At 37.5% G+C, this 20,063-nt stretch overlaps 1 protein-coding gene and 5 non-coding genes across 6 annotated transcripts in view; all 6 read right to left on the bottom strand.

The window, feature by feature from the left end:
- LOC142351596 (xaa-Pro aminopeptidase ApepP-like) overlaps positions 1-20,063 on the bottom strand; it is a 702,879-nt gene that overhangs the window by 34,939 nt on the left and 647,877 nt on the right. The gene's annotated exons all lie outside the window — the stretch shown is intronic.
- On the bottom strand, positions 1,186-1,259 carry Trnan-guu (transfer RNA asparagine (anticodon GUU)). The gene has a single exon. It is a non-coding gene; the product is annotated as a tRNA-Asn (tRNA).
- On the bottom strand, positions 1,953-2,026 carry Trnan-guu (transfer RNA asparagine (anticodon GUU)). Its single transcript has one exon. It is a non-coding gene; the product is annotated as a tRNA-Asn (tRNA).
- Trnan-guu (transfer RNA asparagine (anticodon GUU)) lies at positions 4,920-4,993 on the bottom strand. Its single transcript has one exon. It is a non-coding gene; the product is annotated as a tRNA-Asn (tRNA).
- On the bottom strand, positions 5,686-5,759 carry Trnan-guu (transfer RNA asparagine (anticodon GUU)). The gene has a single exon. It is a non-coding gene; the product is annotated as a tRNA-Asn (tRNA).
- Trnan-guu (transfer RNA asparagine (anticodon GUU)) lies at positions 6,954-7,027 on the bottom strand. The gene has a single exon. It is a non-coding gene; the product is annotated as a tRNA-Asn (tRNA).

The following is a 20,063-nucleotide window of genomic DNA, read 5'->3' as shown; positions in this document are numbered from 1 at the left end:
TCAAGTTAGAATAGGTTAATCATCCAAAATTACTTATTGCGCAAATGGTTTAAAGTCATATTCACAAAAAGACGACGCCAAGTGCATAAACGCTGTTAAAGACAGGAAAACGAAGTAAATGAAAACGCTGTTAATGTGAGACAAATTAACAAAAGAGAACAAATAATTAGCAAAAAACTTAGCTATCGTCTATAAAGTGATACCCACAAGGTAACAAAAATCAATTTGAAACGCTAATTTTAAGTCTCAGTCTATCTGAATGTAAGAACAACAGTCAATTTAATCAGTGCAATGTTTTATCATAAAACAATAGTTACCAAAGTTTGAGTTTACAAAGCTGCTAGCAACAAAGTTATACAATGATTTACCTTGCCTTATAATTGATACACAAAAAAAACACTCAAAATTAGAATCTTCGCTCCTGGGTGGGCTTGATCCACCAACCTTTCTGTTAACAACCGAACACGTTAGCCAATTGCGCCACAAGAGCTATTCGCTAGTCCCATGCAATTAATGCCGGTGAACTGACACATATAGCTGTGAAAAAAACTTGCCTTCAAACAAATAGATAGAAACAAACAGGAAAAGTTTGATGAAGCTATTGATGCCTCCTACAAAACTGTTAAACAGCTAACAGCAGAACCTAGATAATTTCGACTGTCAATCATCTTAAGCAGTCACATAACTGGCGACCTTTATCAAATATTAGTTGCTTTGACTTCAGAAAATCAAATGAAATTGCGTTTACAATGCACAAAAAATTCAATCAAGGTAGAATAGGTTAATCATCCAAAATTACTTATTGCGCAAATGGTTTAAAGTCATATTCACAAAATGACGACGCCAAGTGCATAAACGCTGTTAAAGACAGGAAAACGAAGTAAATGAAAACGCTGTTAATGTGAGACAAAGTAGCAAAAGAGAACAAGTAATTAGCAAAAAACTTAACTATCGTCTATAAAGTGATACCCACTAGGTAACCAAAAATCAATTTGAAACGCTAGTTTTAAATTTCAGTCTATCTGAATGTAAGAACAACAATCAATTTAATCAGTGCAATGATTTATCATAAAACAATAGTTACCAAAAATTGAGTTTACAAAGCTGCTAGCAACAAAGTTATACAATGATTTACCTTAGCTTATAATTGATACACGAAAAAAAAACACTCAAATTTAGAATCTTCGCTCCTTGGTGGGCTTGAACCACCAACCTTTCGGTTAACAGCCGAACGCGCTAGCCAATTGCGCCACAAGAGCTGGTCGCTAGTCCCATGCAACTAATGCCGGTGAACTGACACATATAGCTGTGAAAGAAACTTGCCTTCAAACAAATAGATAGAAACAAACAGGAAAAGTTTGATGAAGCTATTGATGCCTCCTACAAAACTGTTAAACAGCTAACAGCAGAACCTAGATAATTTCGACTGTCAATCATCTTAAGCAGTCACATAACTGGCGACATTTATCAAATATTAGTTGCTTTGACTTCAGAAAATCAAATGAAATTGCGTTTACAATGCACAAAAAATTCAATCAAGGTAGAATAGGTTAATCATCCAAAATTACTTATTGCGCAAATGGTTTAAAGTCATATTCACAAAATGACGACGCCAAGTGCATGAACGCTGTTAAAGACAGGAAAACGAAGTAAATGAAAACGCTGTTAATGGGAGACAAAGTAGCAAAAGAGAACAAGTAATTAGCAAAAAACTTAACTATCGTCTATAAAGTGATACCCACTAGGTAACCAAAAATCAACTTGAAACGCTAGTTTTAAATTTCAGTCTATCTGAATGTTAGAACAACAATCAATTTAATCAGTGCAATGATTTATCATAAAACAATAGCTACCAAAAATTGAGTTTACAAAGCTGCTAGCAACAAAGTTATACAATGATTTACCTTGCCTTAAAATTGCTACACGAAAAAAACACTCAAAATTAGGATCTTCGCTCCTGGGTGGGCTTGAACCACCAACCTTTCGGTTAACAGCCGAACGCGCTAGCCAATTGCGCCACAAGAGCTATTCGCTAGTCCCATGCAATTAATGCCGGTGAACTGACACATATAGCTGTGAAAAAATCTTGCCTTCAAACAAATAGATAGAAACAAACAGGAAAAGTTTGATGAAGCTATTGATGCCTCCTACAAAACTGTTAAACAGCTAACAGCAGAACCCAGATAATTTCGACTGTCAATCATCTTAAGCAGTCACATAACTGGCGACCTTTATCAAATATTAGTTGCTTTGACTTCAGAAAATCAAAAGAAATTGCGTTTACAATGCACAAAAAATTCAATCAAGGTAGAATAGGTTATTCATCCAAAATTACTTATTGCGCAAATGGTTTAAAGTCATATTCACAAAATGACGACGCCAAGTGCATAAACGCTGTTAAAGACATGAAAACGAAGTAAATGAAAACGCTGTTAATGTGAGACAAAGTAACAAAAGAGAACAATTAATTAGCAAAAAACTTAACTATCGTCTATAAAGTGATAGCCACTAGGTGACTAAAAATCAATTTGAAACGCTAATTTTAAATTTCAGTCTATCTGAATGTTAGAACAACAATCAATTTAATCAGTGCAATGTTTTATCATAAAACAATAGTTACCAAAGTTTGAGTTTACAAAGCTGCTAGCAACAAAGTTATACAATGATTTACCTTGCCTTATAATTGATACACAAAAAAAACACTCAAAATTAGAATCTTCGCTTCTGGGTGGGCTTGAACCACCAACCTTTCTGTTAACAGCCTAACGCGTTAGCCAATTGCGCCACAAGAGCTATTCGCTAGTACATATAGCTGTGAAAAAAACTTGCCTTCAAACAAATAGATAGAAACAAACAGGAAAAGTTTGATGAAGCTATTGATGCCTCCTACAAAACTGTTAAACAGCTAACAGCAGAACCTAGATAATTTCGACTGTCAATCATCTTAAGCAGTCACATAACTGGCGACCTTTATAAAATATTAGTTGCTTTGACTTCAGAAAATCAAATGAAATTGCGTTTACAATGCACAAAAAATTCAATCAAGGTAGAATAGGTTATTCATCCAAAATTACTTATTGCGCAAATGGTTTAAAGTCATATTCACAAAATGACAACGCCAAGTGCATAAACGCTGTTAAAGACAGGAAAACGAAGTAAATGAAAACGCTGTTAATGTGAGACAAAGTAGCAAAGGAGAACAAGTAATTAGCAAAAAACTTAACTATCGTCTATAAAGTGATACCCACTAGGTAACTAAAAATCAATTTGAAACGCTAGTTTTAAATTTCAGTCTATCTGAATGTTAGAACAACAATCAATTTAATCAGTGCAATGTTTTATCATAAAACAATAGTTACCAAAGTTTGAGTTTACAAAGCTGCTAGCAACAAAGTTATACAATGATTTACCTTGCCTTATAATTGATACACAAAAAAACACTCAAAATTAGAATCTTCGCTTCTGGGTGGGCTTGAACCACCAACCTTTCTGTTAACAGCCTAACGCGTTAGCCAATTGCGCCACAAGAGCTATTCGCTAGTACATAGAGCTGTGAAAAAAACTTGCCTTCAAGCAAATAGATAGAAACAAACAGGAAAAGTTTGATGAAGCTATTGATGCCTCCTACAAAACTGTTAAACAGCTAACAGCAGAACCTAGATAATTTCGACTGTCAATCATCTTAAGCAGTCACATAACTGGCGACCTTTATAAAATATTAGTTGCTTTGACTTCAGAAAATCAAATGAAATTGCGTTTACAATGCACAAAAAATTCAATCAAGGTAGAATAGGTTATTCATCCAAAATTACTTATTGCGCAAATGGTTTAAAGTCATATTCACAAAATGACAACGCCAAGTGCATAAACGCTGTTAAAGACAGGAAAACGAAGTAAATGAAAACGCTGTTAATGTGAGACAAAGTAGCAAAGGAGAACAAGTAATTAGCAAAAAACTTAACTATCGTCTATAAAGTGATACCCACTAGGTAACTAAAAATCAATTTGAAACGCTAGTTTTAAATTTCAGTCTATCTGAATGTTAGAACAACAATCAATTTAATCAGTGCAATGTTTTATCATAAAACAATAGTTACCAAAGTTTGAGTTTACAAAGCTGCTAGCAACAAAGTTATACAATGATTTACCTTGCCTTATAATTGATACACAAAAAAACACTCAAAATTAGAATCTTCGCTTCTGGGTGGGCTTGAACCACCAACCTTTCTGTTAACAGCCTAACGCGTTAGCCAATTGCGCCACAAGAGCTATTCGCTAGTACATATAGCTGTGAAAAAAACTTGCCTTCAAACAAATAGATAGAAACAAACAGGAAAAGTTTGATGAAGCTATTGATGCCTCCTACAAAACTGTTAAACAGCTAACAGCAGAACCTAGATAATTTCGACTGTCAATCATCTTAAGCAGTCACATAACTGGCGACCTTTATAAAATATTAGTTGCTTTGACTTCAGAAAATCAAATGAAATTGCGTTTACAATGCACAAAAAATTCAATCAAGGTAGAATAGGTTATTCATCCAAAATTACTTATTGCGCAAATGGTTTAAAGTCATATTCACAAAATGACAACGCCAAGTGCATAAACGCTGTTAAAGACAGGAAAACGCTGTTAATGTGAGACAAAGTAGCAAAGGAGAACAAGTAATTAGCAAAAAACTTAACTATCGTCTATAAAGTGATACCCACTAGGTAACTAAAAATCAATTTGAAACGCTAGTTTTAAATTTCAGTCTATCTGAATGTTAGAACAACAATCAATTTAATCAGTGCAATGTTTTATCATAAAACAATAGTTACCAAAGTTTGAGTTTACAAAGCTGCTAGCAACAAAGTTATACAATGATTTACCTTGCCTTATAATTGATACACAAAAAAAACACTCAAAATTAGAATCTTCGCTCCTGGGTGGGCTTGAACCACCAACCTTTCTGTTAACAGCCGAACGCGTTAGCCAATTGCGCCACAAGAGCTAGTCGCTAGTCCCATGCAATTAATGCCGGTGAACTGACACATATAACTGTGAAAAAAACTTGCCTTCAAACAAATAGATAGAAACAAACAGGAAAAGTTTGATGAAGCTATTGATGCCTCCTACAAAACTGTTAAACAGCTAACAGCAGAACCTAGATAATTTCGACTGTCAATCATCTTAAGCAGTCACATAACTGGCGACCTTTATCAAATGTTAGTTGCTTTGACTTCAGAAAATCAAATGAAATTGCGTTTACAATGCACAAAAAATTCAATCAAGGTAGAATAGGTTATTCATCCAAAATTACTTATTGCGCAAATGGTTTAAAGTCATATTCACAAAATGACGACGCCAAGTGCATAAACGCTGTTAAAGACAGGAAAACGAAGTAAATGAAAACGCTGTTAATGTGAGACAAAGTAGCAAAAGAGAACAAGTAATTAGCAAAAAACTTAACTATCGTCTATAAAGTGATACCCACTAGGTAACTAAAAATCAATTTGAAACGCTAGTTTTAAATTTCAGTCTATCTGAATGTTAGAACAACAATCAACTTAATCAGTGCAATCATTTATCATAAAACAATAGTTACCAAAAATTGAGTTTACAAAGCTGCTAGCAACAAAGTTATACAATGATTTACATTGCCTTATAATTGATACACAAAAAAACACTCAAAATAAGAATCTTCGCTCCTGGGTGGGCTTGAACCACCAACCTTTCGGTTAACAGCCGAACGCGCTAGCCACTTGCGCCACAAGAGCTGTTCGCTAGTCCCATGCAATTATAGCCGGTGAACTGACACATATAGCTGTGAAAAAAACTTGCCTTCAAACAAATAGATAGAAACAAACAGGAAAAGTTTGATGAAGCTATTGATGCCTCCTACAAAACTGTTAAACAGCTAACAGCAGAACCTAGATAATTTCGACTGTCAATCATCTTAAGCAGTCACATAACTGGCGACCTTTATCAAATATTAGTTGCTTTGACTTCAGAAAATCAAATGGAATTGCGTTTACAATGCACAAAAATTTCAATCAAGGTAGAATAGGTTATTCATCCAAAATTACTTATTGCGCAAATGGTTTAAAGTCATATTCACAAAATGACGACGCCGAGTGCATAAACGCTGTTAAAGACAGGAAAACGAAGTAAATGAAAACGCTGTAATGTGAGACAAATTAACAAAAGAGAACAAATAATTAGCAAAAAACTTAGCTATCGTCTATAAAGTGATACCCACAAGGTAACAAAAATCAATTTGAAACGCTAGTTTTAAATTTCAGTCTATCTGAATGTAAGAACAACAATCAATTTAATCAGTACAATGTTTTATCATAAACCAATAGTTACCAAAGTTTGAGTTTACAAAGCTGCTAGCAATACTGTTAAACAGCTAACAGCAGAAGCTAGATAATTTCGACGGTCAAGTATCTACAGCAGTCATATCACTGGCGAAGTTTATTACAAATTAGTTCCTTTGATCACAGCAAAAAAATGAATCGAAATTGCGTTCACAATGCACAAAAAAAGCAAACAAGGTAGTATAAGTTATTCATTCAAAATTATTTGTTGCACAAGTAGTTTAAAGTCAGACTAACAAAACGACGCCAAGTGCACAAAAGCTATTAAAGACAGGAAAACAAAGTAAAATGAAAACGCTGTTAATGAGAGACAAAGTAAAAAAAGAGAGCAAATATTTAGCAAAAAAAACTTAGCTAACGTTTATAAAAAGTGATACCCACTAGGTAACCAAATATCAATTTGAAACGCTAGTTTTAAATTTCAGTCTATCTGAATGTTAGAACAACAATCAATTTAATCAGTGCAATGATTTATCATAAAACAATAGTTACCAAAAATTGAGTTTACAAAGCTGCTAGCAACAAAGTTATACAATGATTTACCTTGCCTTAAAATTGCTACACGAAAAAAACACTCAAAATGAGAATCTTCGCTCCTGGGTGGGCTTGAACCATCAACTTTTCGGTTAACAGCCGAATGCGCTAGCCAATTGCGCCACAGGAGCTGTTCGCTCTTCCCATGCAATTATAGCCGGTGAGATGACATATATATCTGCGAAATAAACTTGCCTTCAAAAACATAAATAGAAACAAACAGGAAAAGTTTGATGAAGCTTTTGAAGCTTCCTACAAAACTGTTAAACAGCTAACAGCAGAAGCTAGATAATTTCGACTGTCAATTATCTACAGCAGTCATATCACTGACGAAGTTTATTACAAATTAGTTCCTTTGATCTCAGAAAAAAATCAATCGAAATTGCGTTCACAATGTACAAAAAAAGCAAACAAGGTAGTATAAGTTATTCATTCAAAATTATTTGTTGCACAAGTGGTTTAAAGTCAGATTCACAAAATGACGCCAAGTACATAAACGCTGTTAAAGACAGGAAAACAAAGTAAATGAAAACGCTCTTAATGAGAGACAAAGTAAGAAAAGAGAGCAAATATTTAGCAAAAAACTTAGCTAACGTTTAAAAAAAGTTATACCCACTAGGTAACAAAAAATCAATTTGAAACGCTAGTTTTAAAATTCAGTCTATCTGAATGTAGGAACTACAATCCCTTTAATCAGACCACTAGCAGGCCCGTTGCCGGCTTCATATGTGATTCCAATAATTTTATAATTTTCCAGTGCGTTTCAAAAAATGGAAAATATAACAATCAAGAAAATCTCGAAGTTGTTAACATTGAAAGATACACATAACACACCTTTAAAAAAATTTACAATAAAACTAATTCGAACAGAAATTGCAACAACAAAGTACTTTTTAATTCAAAATCACTTCGTCAACGCATGTTTAGAGCAAGTATTCGAAGCCGCCTCCAGTTCACAAACAAAGGAACGAATTTTTTGGCATAAATCATCAATTTCTTCATCGACCTCCGATTTTGCAATAGCTGAAACCTCCTCAATTTTCGCAATAAGCTCAGAATTCAACAGCAATATGTTGATATGTTTCACAAACTCTTGAAGCCCCTGTTCGTTTTCACACTTAATATTTGATATCTGATCACGGAAGTTAACGGTGCACATGATCTGAAAGAATATAACCTTTACGGAAAGCAAAGAGTAAGCAACAATGAAAGATGGCTAAAAAATCACTGGATCCAAAATATAATATCAAAAAGAAACTACAAATGTAACAGTTTATAATGAAGAACAGATACTATTTTCTCCATTTATCATATCAGAGGATAACGACAGCGGAAACTGTTTTCACAGAAGGTTACACCTTCCTGTTCTGTGGCTAAAACAAAACTCAATCAGCCGAAGTCTGTCAAAAAGAAAATAAAAGACGAAAACAAACCTTTCAAAAACTGTGTCAAATCGTTGCAGTCAAAAAAAACTTCATCCATTTCCGCATTGTCACTGCATGTTTCGATTTCTAAATATAAATTCGAGACATTTTCAGGAAACAAAAAAAAATTAACGTTACACTTACCATCATTAGAAGGCATAAACAATGAGTCAATGTCCTCACTTGCTTTTTCACCATTTATATTGTTTTCAGATTGATCAAGCTTGCAAAAGAAATCATCCTCAATATCTGATAACTCGAAGCAATTAACACTCCAGCAACCAACACAATCTTGTAGTACGCAACAGTTACCCATCAGTAGAGCCAGTTTACGTTTTATTTCATCTTGCCACTTAACTAAAGCCTCAAGAATAGTTTCTGCATCAGTAATGGAGCAAATGCCTAATTCAACCTCAACATCAGTTCTCAATTGCAAAAACACTCTATTGACCTGGTGCAAACATTGACGAAAAGCTTCTTCGCAATTCATAAAATCTGAAAACAAAGATCAGGAGCACTGCATACTATCGTATAAAACGCACATGAAACAAAAGAATCGACAGCAAACCTATCTCAAAATAAAACCGATAACATATAAAACGTTGGACAAAGCGTGTTCAAACAACGAGTCTGTAGCCTAAGGAAAATTTTACGGGTGGAAAAAAAACTGCCGGAAGAGAGATTCCAACCACAAACGTTCAGAATAATAGTCAGAAACATTGAAAATTCGGCTATCAAGGTCTTGAGATAACTAATTTTACGATCATTTGTGTTTCAGAAACGGACTTTAGCTCTGAATAAGAGCAATTTAAGTCACAAACGCAAAGCGTGGAAGTGACTCGAGAAAAATTGTAATGAGCTAGAAAAGAGAAAACTTCCCACCGAAAATATTATAAGACACGTTTACAAAAACAGCCCCATACTTCTATCGAGATCATTTGAGAAAACTATAAAATAGCTGCAAAGCAAAGATTATAAAAATCGCTTCTCTTTTTGAGACGGAAGCTCACGCTATCAATTTTTCGACCTTCAATTTGCTTGACAAGTCCATATTCATCCAAAAACACCTTCCGAAAACCAGATTTAATCATCACATCAATGTGAGCTACCAGCAGCATAAATAAAGGTAGGATTACAAAAAAGAGTCCACTAAGAATAACTAACATAGACGGAGCCCAATCGGCGATGCAGGACCTATAAAAATAACGTTTACAAAGTTTTTATTTGATTTCTTGTTTATTTGAAATTACTAACCACAAAAGTAGCTTCAATATTCAACGTCAAAAAAGAAACAGAATTTTTTTTTGTTGAGATGGAAGCAAAGGAGTCAACCAGAGTTAAGGATGCACTGGATTGAATGACGTACTACTGGTAAGAGTTCAACTTTGTAACCACTCTCGTCCGAGCTGCCCAGGAATACTATGTAACAGCTCGTCAGTCGCTCTCAGTTGAGCATTCTGCCGGCGTTCTACTCGAGAGCTTCAGATATGGAACACCAATTTGTTTTGCTATAAGAAACCATGCCTCAAAATATAGAAAATTAAAAAAAAATTCAGAGGTCTCCAACTTACCAACGTATTGCAACTTGGGTTTCAACTCTGATTTTCGCTTTCTTGTTTTACTCATGTCTACTCCTCCCCTTGCCGAGCTCTCATATGCTTTACAGAGCTCGTTAAGAGCAGAACCACATCGATCAATATCATTAGAACAATCAGAGACGTTGGAGTCACCAAAACTCAACGTTGGATCATGGCAGAGGTACTTCAGAAGAGTGTCAGAAGACACTTCATCTGAATCTTCTCGATCAATCGCTTTTGAAGGCATCGAAATTCTGTAGGAAGCAGCGCCATTGAGGGGAGCGTTTGAGGCAGGCAAAACGTCCTTGCTCTGTTGGCTGACATCAAGTACAGAGTGGCTTTTGGAAGCTGACGCCTCACTCTTCGTAACTAAATCAGCCCCAGAGAACAAAGTTTCTAATAAAAAACGACCATATGTCAGGCGGAAATACTCACAATTTTTTGAAGAAGCTACTTCACAGCAGCTCCCGTTGGGGGAGAGAACTATGATATCTTCGTTTTTCGATAGTTTCATGCGTTTCGTTTGCGAAAAATTGGCCTTAGCAAACAACTCTTTGACTGTCCGAGTATCTGAAACCATACAAACCCAACACAATGAAATGATTGAGTACAAAAAAATGTAACCTTTGAAAGAGACGTTTTTGGTTTTTGACAAATCCACTGCTGATCCACGCTGGCAAATCTTTGAGTCGTGAACACCCAGAAGTCTCGAAAGTTCTGAACTCTCCGCATCCACATTCAACATCAGAAATTTGACAAAACCACTGTTTACATTACATATCTCAACCTTACATGCCTTTAGGGTTCTGTTCACTTCTTGTTTCAACTCCACCAATTCTTTACACTCTTTTAAAGCCAACAATATTTCTAGTCTTTCTTCGGCCGATGTTGAAGTAGCGACCTGTGCAATTTGACTGCCAAGATAGTTCTCAAGCCTCCGTATAGCATTTCCTATTGCATGCTCAGCCTCCTCAAACTTGTCAACAATGCTCTTGGAATGCGCAGGAGCCATTAGGGTCTAAAACGGTCACTTATTGCAGAGAAGTAAAGATTTGCAGCCTAAAACTATATTCAAACAAACCGTTAGTTCAAACTTTAAGAGGGTATTGAAAAAGCTCACGGTTTAGGAGAAGTTGCGATCGATCTTAGTAAATCAAAAAATAAATCTGAAAGCGACCTGTAAATGGGGAACTCAGGACAATTATAATATGTATAACTGACTTCAAACATTATACAGCGCCGGATGAAATGTAGGGGCCCAGAGTTTCAAAAAAAATCTGCTCAAAGACATAGAGGTAGCCAACCCAACAAATCGTAATACCTGATTGCAAATTTAGTTTCATCTTAAAACCAGACATGTGAAATGTCTTTCACCTAAAACAAACAATAACTAAATATTTTAAGTTACCTCCAATTAATATCACATCACTATAAAATTCAAATTAGAAACTAGGGGAGAAAATTTAGGAGGTCAGAGGAAGATGGTTTGACAATTCATGACAAGATTGACTTGAAAACCTATTACAAATAAAGCAGTTACTTCATGAACAAAAAGTATGCTCAGTTTCATTAAAGTAATTGAAACGATTAACGAAATCTTTCAGCTCTTAGACATAACATCAGCAAGGGATACAGATAAACACGAAAATCAATAATAGACTATTCCGTCGCGGCTACTATCTACAACATGCTCAAGAAAACGCTGTATCTGCAAAAAAAATTACAGCAGAAAATGATTCCACTTTCACTAAAGATGAAAAATTGAATAGGCAGCACGCAAATATTAGAGAGTCAGTCTGTAATTAGCACGTTCCTCCAAAAAAATTGACGCCATGCAGGAAAAGCAATACATTTTCAGAATCAACTTCAGGATCAGAAGGCACAAAACAAAATTGCAGAAATTGGCTTGAAAGTAATTCAAATCATAGCTAAGGTCAACAACTTGAATCACAAAACTTCTCTATAGACAATGTTTTTCGTTACAGGCTTCGAGTCGTCTATTTGATCCTCTTTGTTAACGTAGAACCTGATGAAGTTTGGATCCGCAACCCTGGAAGCAGCCGTGTAAAACTGGCCGTGGCTGAACACAGGATTTTCCAACCAGACTCCAACTTTCTGCAGTGTCTGTCCCTGAACTTTATTTATTGTGAGTGAAAACGCTTGTGTTAAAGGAAATTGACGACGACGCCACTTTAACGGCACGGAATTAGTCTCGTCGATCACAAGGTTTATTCGTGGTATGAGGAACACTTTATTGTTATCACTACAAAGATGAGCAGATACAATTTGTTTGTTGATGACTCCCGTAACAATCAATCGCACGCCATTACAAAGACCATCAGACGGTGATAAATTTCGAAGCAACATTACCGGCATACCGATTTTCAGTATCAAGCAATGTTCAGGTATTCCAGGGACAGATAATGAATTGAGAAATTCAGTGGGGAATCGAGCATGGTCATCGGCGTCGTACACAGAATCAGCACTATAGCAAACAATTGAACCACCACGAAAAATTTGACAGCAGCGCCGGTTGAGCTCATTGACAGTGGTGTTTAGAACAGAAAGTATGCAAGATCCATTTTCCATCTCGCCGCCCTAAAACAAAATAATAGGTGAGGCCAAAAAAGTAGGCGCCTAGACATAGGAAAACTGACCTCAAGACATTCACCAAACACCCAGTGAATTGCTTGTCTCATAACAATGGTTCTTGATTTAGAATCAATAAGAGCAGCTTTGTCAACAGGCAACTCAATATTTTCAGATGGAGAAATCGTACCATCACCCACGGAACACAGCCACTGATCGTACTCTCGAGCCAAAGAACTAGAGTCAGCAACACTCAGTCTAACGTTGGTGCTTAAAGTAGCCTGTTCAAAGTGGGCCCACAGCAAGGAAGATTTCAAACACGCGCTCACTATGTCAGCTCGATTTCCTCCTTTTACTACAGGTAGAAGCTGACTAAACATCGAAAACGAACGTAAAATTAAAGTAGCTCGATCAAAATGCGCGCACAGCAATCACAACTTTTAGCAAGCGCTCAATATGGCATTTCAGTTTTTCAGCTTTATCACAAAAGGAAGCTGATTAAACACAAAACAAATTTGAATATTAAACAGATACATGATGAAAAGTTAACTTACCGGAAGTCGCCAGCCAAAACAAGACTTTTACCCCCTAAAGGTTTATCAATCTCCGTTATATCGCGCAACGACCTGTCCAGGGCTTCCAGCAGAAATCGGTTGGCCATAGGTGCCTCATCCCAAACAATTAACGCCGAATTCCTGATCAGCTCTGCGAGCGATGATTGAACAGAAATGTCCAATACCGAATGCTCCTGAATGTCCAAAGGAGCACGGAATCTTGAGTGGAAGGTTCGGCCACCAAAAAGCTGCGTTGCCGCAATTCCGCTTGTAGCAACAGCTAGTGCTGGCACGATTCGTTCCGGCTGCAAAGTGCGAGCGGCCGACAATATTGCATTCAACGTGTATGTTTTACCTGTTCCACCTCTGGCGTCCATGAATAATAAACATTGTTCTTTCCTTTGCAATTTTGATAAAACATTTTCAAATACGAATCGTTGCGAGTCATTCAGAGATCCAGCACCCTTTCCTAGACACATCTGAACGTGAGAGGAGAGATGCTCATTCGAAAAATTGGTTTCCTCTGCTTCTACAGCAGAAGTGTAAATCTCTGCTCCAATTAACTCTAGCTCAGCAAGTTCTGTTCTACTAACAGGAGGCAAACTGAAATCACTCAATTTCCGAGCGAAAGCATTGAGCTCCATTGCAATTCCATGCAAAGCAAAAGCACGTAAAAGGTAAAAAGCACAATTTGAATGCTTGAAACGTAAATCGTCTGACAACACGTCAACAAACTTTTCAAATTGTTCAGTTGGTCGAGGGAGCTCACAGAAGATCAGCATAGTAGCAAACAAATTTCGTGCTCGTTTTCCAGTTAAGGACGAAAAAGCTTCTGCTAAAACACTTTCCCATTCTTGGTCGTCATCTAAGATGCCCAACTTTGAGCAGACATCTTTGTAGGAGTCACAGATGAACCCATTGACACACCGCAGTTCTTCGAAAGAAGTCTTCCCTAAAAATTAAACTCAATTTTGAAAGGAAAACGACAGCAAGCTTTCAAAGAAAAGAAATACCTTTACAAAAATCGTGATGAAGTAACATGCGTAGGTAGAACCTCTCTCCACAAGATGGATGGACAGTGTACACGCGTCCAATCGTGCCTGTTTTTATCTTTCTCACTCGCCAAACTCGTTCCTGTGAATTCCATTTGAAAAACTCGGGAAAATCGCAGTACTTTGTTCGTACATGTGATTGTTCCCGATTAAAAGCAAAAAATTCGGTCAATTCTGTTTTCTGTGTCACTTCGTTTCTCAGTGCCTCTTTTTCTCCCTGTTCTCTAAAAACTAAAACTTGTTCTAACGGAAGATGCACAGTAAGCTGTTGAACAGATGGGTAGCGTTCTGACTGAGGTATCGAAAGCAATCTTGCGCAAGCTTCAAGCGAACCGATGCACCGCATATTCTCAAAGTGATCAATCTCATCACCTATTTCGCTTAGTTTGACCATGGATCGATCATTACCCTAAACATGCAGATGAGAATTAAAACTCATTATAAACAAGACAAAGAAAATCATACTAACTTTATTTATATAGAGGAAAAGATATTTGGCAGCAAATGGTGACACACAAGCCTCTACATTTATATGAGCTTGATACTTGAGTAGAAGATATGGGTTGTAAGGAACAACCCATCTGTTGTCAATAACGTAGTCCCCCACAACTGCTGATTGCCCTCCAACTTGAAAACTTCGTCGACGGTAAAGAGGGTAAGAGGACTGCTGTGTCCAACTTGTTTCACCAGAAAAAGATTTTGGATACTTCTTTGAACACTTTCCGTTTACCATGCACGGCGAGTTCAAGTTCAGGGATCCACAAGGACCGTGTATCATTGAATTCAGGACAACGTTTTGCAATCTCTCAGCTTGCTTCTTTTTAACTGGACACGTGAAGGAGTCAGGATCAGGGGGCAACTCTGCTGATATTACTTTGTCCACATCACTTGGTTGTCGCAAACGATGCTCGTCGGAAACCACGACCAAAATATGGGCATGTGGCAGACCTCGCTTCTGATATTCAACAACGTACATGAAGGCAACTACTCTCCCAAAAATTCCTACAACATTCTTTACTCAAGCATCTGTTATACGTTTTAATTCGAAAAAATGCTAAAATCACCTTTGTATCTTAAGTCATCCAGCAGAGATCGAAGCTTCAGACGAAAAACACGCACCACAATGTCAGGCCTTGATGAAGCATTTTGATGAGGCAACAACTGTTGTTGTATTTCGACCCACAAAGGGTTACAGGTGAATGTGATGAAGAAATCCGGTTTATGAAATTTTCGACAGACAGCAATTGCGTCTTGATATCTAAAAAACAAACACTTAGCCCTTTTTTCCCACAAAACATTCTGGCAAAATATTACCTGCAGAACCTGTGCCTGTAGCTATTATGTATTGATCGTGGGCAAATAACACGTTTTCCAGCTCTAGTATCTTCGTTATTGCTGATGGCATCTTCAAGAACAGATAAAACTTCCGTTCGCAAAACTTCCTGATTGAATCTCGCGAATTGCAGCCGCATGCTTTCAACCGTCGCAAAAGAAACACAAAGATATTCCTGCAGAAGTCTCTCAGATAGCAGAAGATAATTTTGTTTTCCAACTCTTTCTTGCAGGTGGAAGCAATGAAACTGCTGTTTTGTCACGGCCCGTGAGTCCCCGCTGAAAAAATTTGACACAAAAGACGCTGTTCAGAATTTTGGTCGCCTGTTTCTAATAAGATCAAAATAGTGTGTATTCACACAAGTACTTTAGCAGAAAAACGAAATCAAAAAACCTATAAAAAACTACCTACTTTTGCGTAAGTTTAACACTCCATCCTTGAGATCCATATGGGAAGAGAAGAACAAAATGAAGAGGGTCAAACGCACGATTGGTATCTGCAATTGATGTTATTTTTCCCGACCGGTGCTGAATGACAATGTCAGATGACGCTGGTTGTTCGTTTGTGAGGACTGCAACTTCATGCAGGTTTAGTCCATGAATGCGAGCGTGATCAGAACGCGGTTTCGCGTCAGGGTTTATAACAAAAGTTAAGCTTTTGGCTCCGTTGTCTGATTCGGAGAGCTCGGCAATTTGTAAGAAATCTAGCACATAGGGATTTACATGACGGAGACAAAGCTGAAACAATAACTGTTCATGGTGTAAACTTTTCTCAATAATTTTCTAATAACCTACTTGTAAATCTTGGAGTAAGCTCTCGAGAGCATGACATTCGAACGGAGAAGTGGCAGCAGGCAATTTCAGAAACCTCATTCTCAACCGAGTTGACTCATAATTGCATTGTGGGTCGTGTACATAGATCTGAGCGTACTTCGGCACTTCAGTGCTATCTTTCAGGGGACCAAAAAACTTGTAGCACTTTCCCTGTAACAACATAAACTCAGAGGAGAAATTAAAAATTGGTAGTTCAGAAAATACCTGGAGAAATACTGTTGGACTGAAGCCCTCTATGTTGCCAGCAGTTCCTCCTATTTTCACCGAAGCCATTGAAAGAGCATTATTCAGCTGTCGAATATACTTCCTGAAAACTTGCGATCTTTCGTCGCTGCCGAGCAGCAAACCCCTAATGACCTCTGGCGGATCGGGAAAGTCAGGTAACTTTACTTTACCGGACATACAACACACGTTCGTGCTTTCGTGGTGCCACTTGAGCGCTTTGCAGTGGGAGCACACTTTGTTCATGAGACCCGAATCGTGTAGTGGCACAACCGTTTCACCACTCAAAATCTTGTCGATGCGTTTTCCGTCACATTGATTCCGTCGACACAGAGGGGGGATTGAGCGCCTCGAACTGTTGACAGTAACTCTCGAGTGTCTAACCGCCTCTAAAAGCTGAGTCAGGAAAGAAAAAAGATTTGGTAAATAAGGATTATCTCTTAATTACTTCTTTTCTTGTGGCACGTCTGGCCCGCCGTGAAGCACCAAAACTATTTCCTTTGGTGTCAACACTGGAGCGAAAATTCGAAATCTCTTTAGCTGTACTCTTCACAATTGGTAGAGTATGACTTCGAGCCTAAAAACAATTGAATCAGCACTGAGCAAAATGGGCAGAAACGAACAATAGAAAAACTTACAAACAGCCTATTAGACTGTTTTGATTGATTCAGACCTCTTACAAGCCGCTTCACAATTGGATTCTAAAAAGAACAGCAATAAACCCGATCTCTCTGAACTCAGTTCAGGAAGGATTGAAATTACTGGCTGCATATAACATGCAAAAAACCTACGTTACCCTGAAAGAAGCTTTAGAAAAAAACAGTATCACATTGTCTCACTGAGTCAGCTCCCAAAAATTTTTACAAGCTGAAGTTATTCATGAAAGCAGCAAGCAAGCAATTAGGAAACTTCAGACAAGTCGTTACAGTAGAAGACAGTTAAAAGCACGTAACAGAAATTGCAATTGTAACACGCACATTCAGACAATAAAGGCTAACCATTTTTGAATTTGTCCCAGCACGCACCGACAACTCCTTTACAACATTTTTCACAGCATCCTTAAAACAGATTAAAAACAGTTTATGCTAAAACACTGATTAACAATAATGAGCAACCAACCCACTGCAAAAACTAAATCGATTTCATTGCAGATAACCCTACAACCTAGTAAAGAATTAGAACCTTACGTGTTCAGTCGACAAAGAACTTGAAATCATACTCTTATAGACTCCCGACACACTTTCTTTCTAAACATATAAGTTTCAACAAAACAAAGAAGCATTGTATGCACCAAATGTTTCTGAAGTCAATGAATCAATGACGTAACTTCAATTATGAGCGTTTAAATGAATGTCAATGTTGAAAAGCAAAGAAATATTAACCCTTTCTGCATTTGATTCAGCTCGCCTGAGCAAGTCACTCACAGCACCTTCCACAGGGTTCTGAAAAACTAAAGTGATAGGATCATGTTCACCGACTACTGATACAAACGAGTCGGATTCTCTACTTACGCATAAATCAGAAAACCGTAAATTTTCAATTGAAAGAAAATTAACTTCCCTCTTGTTAATTTGACAAATATTGAAAACATTTACGTATTTTCAGAGAAAGATGTGAAAAAAAATAACCACACAGCCGAAGAGCTCGACAACAGCCAAAATTACGGAGACAAAAATTTTCAACTGAAGAATTAGTACTTCTGACCTCTTTCGCTTGGCAAATTTTTGTGGGAGGTATCTCCTAAAACAAACTCATAGGCAAAAAACGACAAGAATTTTTTTCACGGATGAGAATAACTCACCCTTGATTTCGCCAAAGCTCTTACAACCCAGAGAACATTCTTTACATTCTACAACATTCTTTACTCAAGCATCTGTTATACGTTTTAATTCGAAAAAATGCTAAAATCACCTTTGTATCTTAAGTCATCCAGCAGAGATCGAAGCTTCAGACGAAAAACACGCACCACAATGTCAGGCCTTGATGAAGCATTTTGATGAGGCAACAACTGTTGTTGTATTTCGACCCACAAAGGGTTACAGGTGAATGTGATGAAGAAATCCGGTTTATGAAATTTTCGACAGACAGCAATTGCGTCTTGATATCTAAAAAACAAACACTTAGCCCTTTTTTCCCACAAAACATTCTGGCAAAATATTACCTGCAGAACCTGTGCCTGTAGCTATTATGTATTGATCGTGGGCAAATAACACGTTTTCCAGCTCTAGTATCTTCGTTATTGCTGATGGCATCTTCAAGAACAGATAAAACTTCCGTTCGCAAAACTTCCTGATTGAATCTCGCGAATTGCAGCCGCATGCTTTCAACCGTCGCAAAAGAAACACAAAGATATTCCTGCAGAAGTCTCTCAGATAGCAGAAGATAATTTTGTTTTCCAACTCTTTCTTGCAGGTGGAAGCAATGAAACTGCTGTTTTGTCACGGCCCGTGAGTCCCCGCTGAAAAAATTTGACACAAAAGACGCTGTTCAGAATTTTGGTCGCCTGTTTCTAATAAGATCAAAATAGTGTGTATTCACACAAGTACTTTAGCAGAAAAACGAAATCAAAAAACCTATAAAAAACTACCTACTTTTGCGTAAGTTTAACACTCCATCCTTGAGATCCATATGGGAAGAGAAGAACAAAATGAAGAGGGTCAAACGCACGATTGGTATCTGCAATTGATGTTATTTTTCCCGACCGGTGCTGAATGACAATGTCAGATGACGCTGGTTGTTCGTTTGTGAGGACTGCAACTTCATGCAGGTTTAGTCCATGAATGCGAGCGTGATCAGAACGCGGTTTCGCGTCAGGGTTTATAACAAAAGTTAAGCTTTTGGCTCCGTTGTCTGATTCGGAGAGCTCGGCAATTTGTAAGAAATCTAGCACATAGGGATTTACATGACGGAGACAAAGCTGAAACAATAACTGTTCATGGTGTAAACTTTTCTCAATAATTTTCTAATAACCTACTTGTAAATCTTGGAGTAAGCTCTCGAGAGCATGACATTCGAACGGAGAAGTGGCAGCAGGCAATTTCATAAACCTCATTCTCAACCGAGTTGACTCATAATTGCATTGTGGGTCGTGTACATAGATCTGAGCGTACTTCGGCACTTCAGTGCTATCTTTCAGGGGACCAAAAAACTTGTAGCACTTTCCCTGTAACAACATAAACTCAGAGGAGAAATTAAAAATTGGTAGTTCAGAAAATAACTGGAGAAATACTGTTGGACTGAAGCCCTCTATGTTGCCAGCAGTTCCTCCTATTTTCACCGAAGCCATTGAAAGAGCATTATTCAGCTGTCGAATATACTTCCTGAAAACTTGCGATCTTTCGTCGCTGCCGAGCAGCAAACCCCTAATGACCTCTGGCGGATCGGGAAAGTCAGGTAACTTTACTTTACCGGACATACAACACACGTTCGTGCTTTCGTGGTGCCACTTGAGCGCTTTGCAGTGGGAGCACACTTTGTTCATGAGACCCGAATCGTGTAGTGGCACAACCGTTTCACCACTCAAAATCTTGTCGATGCGTTTTCCGTCACATTGATTCCGTCGACACAGAGGGGGGATTGAGCG

This window comes from Convolutriloba macropyga, chromosome 13 (assembly GCF_964194025.1).
Source record: "Convolutriloba macropyga chromosome 13, txConMacr16.3, whole genome shotgun sequence".
Taxonomy (NCBI): Eukaryota; Metazoa; Xenacoelomorpha; order Acoela; family Convolutidae; genus Convolutriloba; species Convolutriloba macropyga.
Note: the sequence above shows the minus strand (reverse complement) of the source record. Positions and strands in the feature narration are given on the sequence as shown.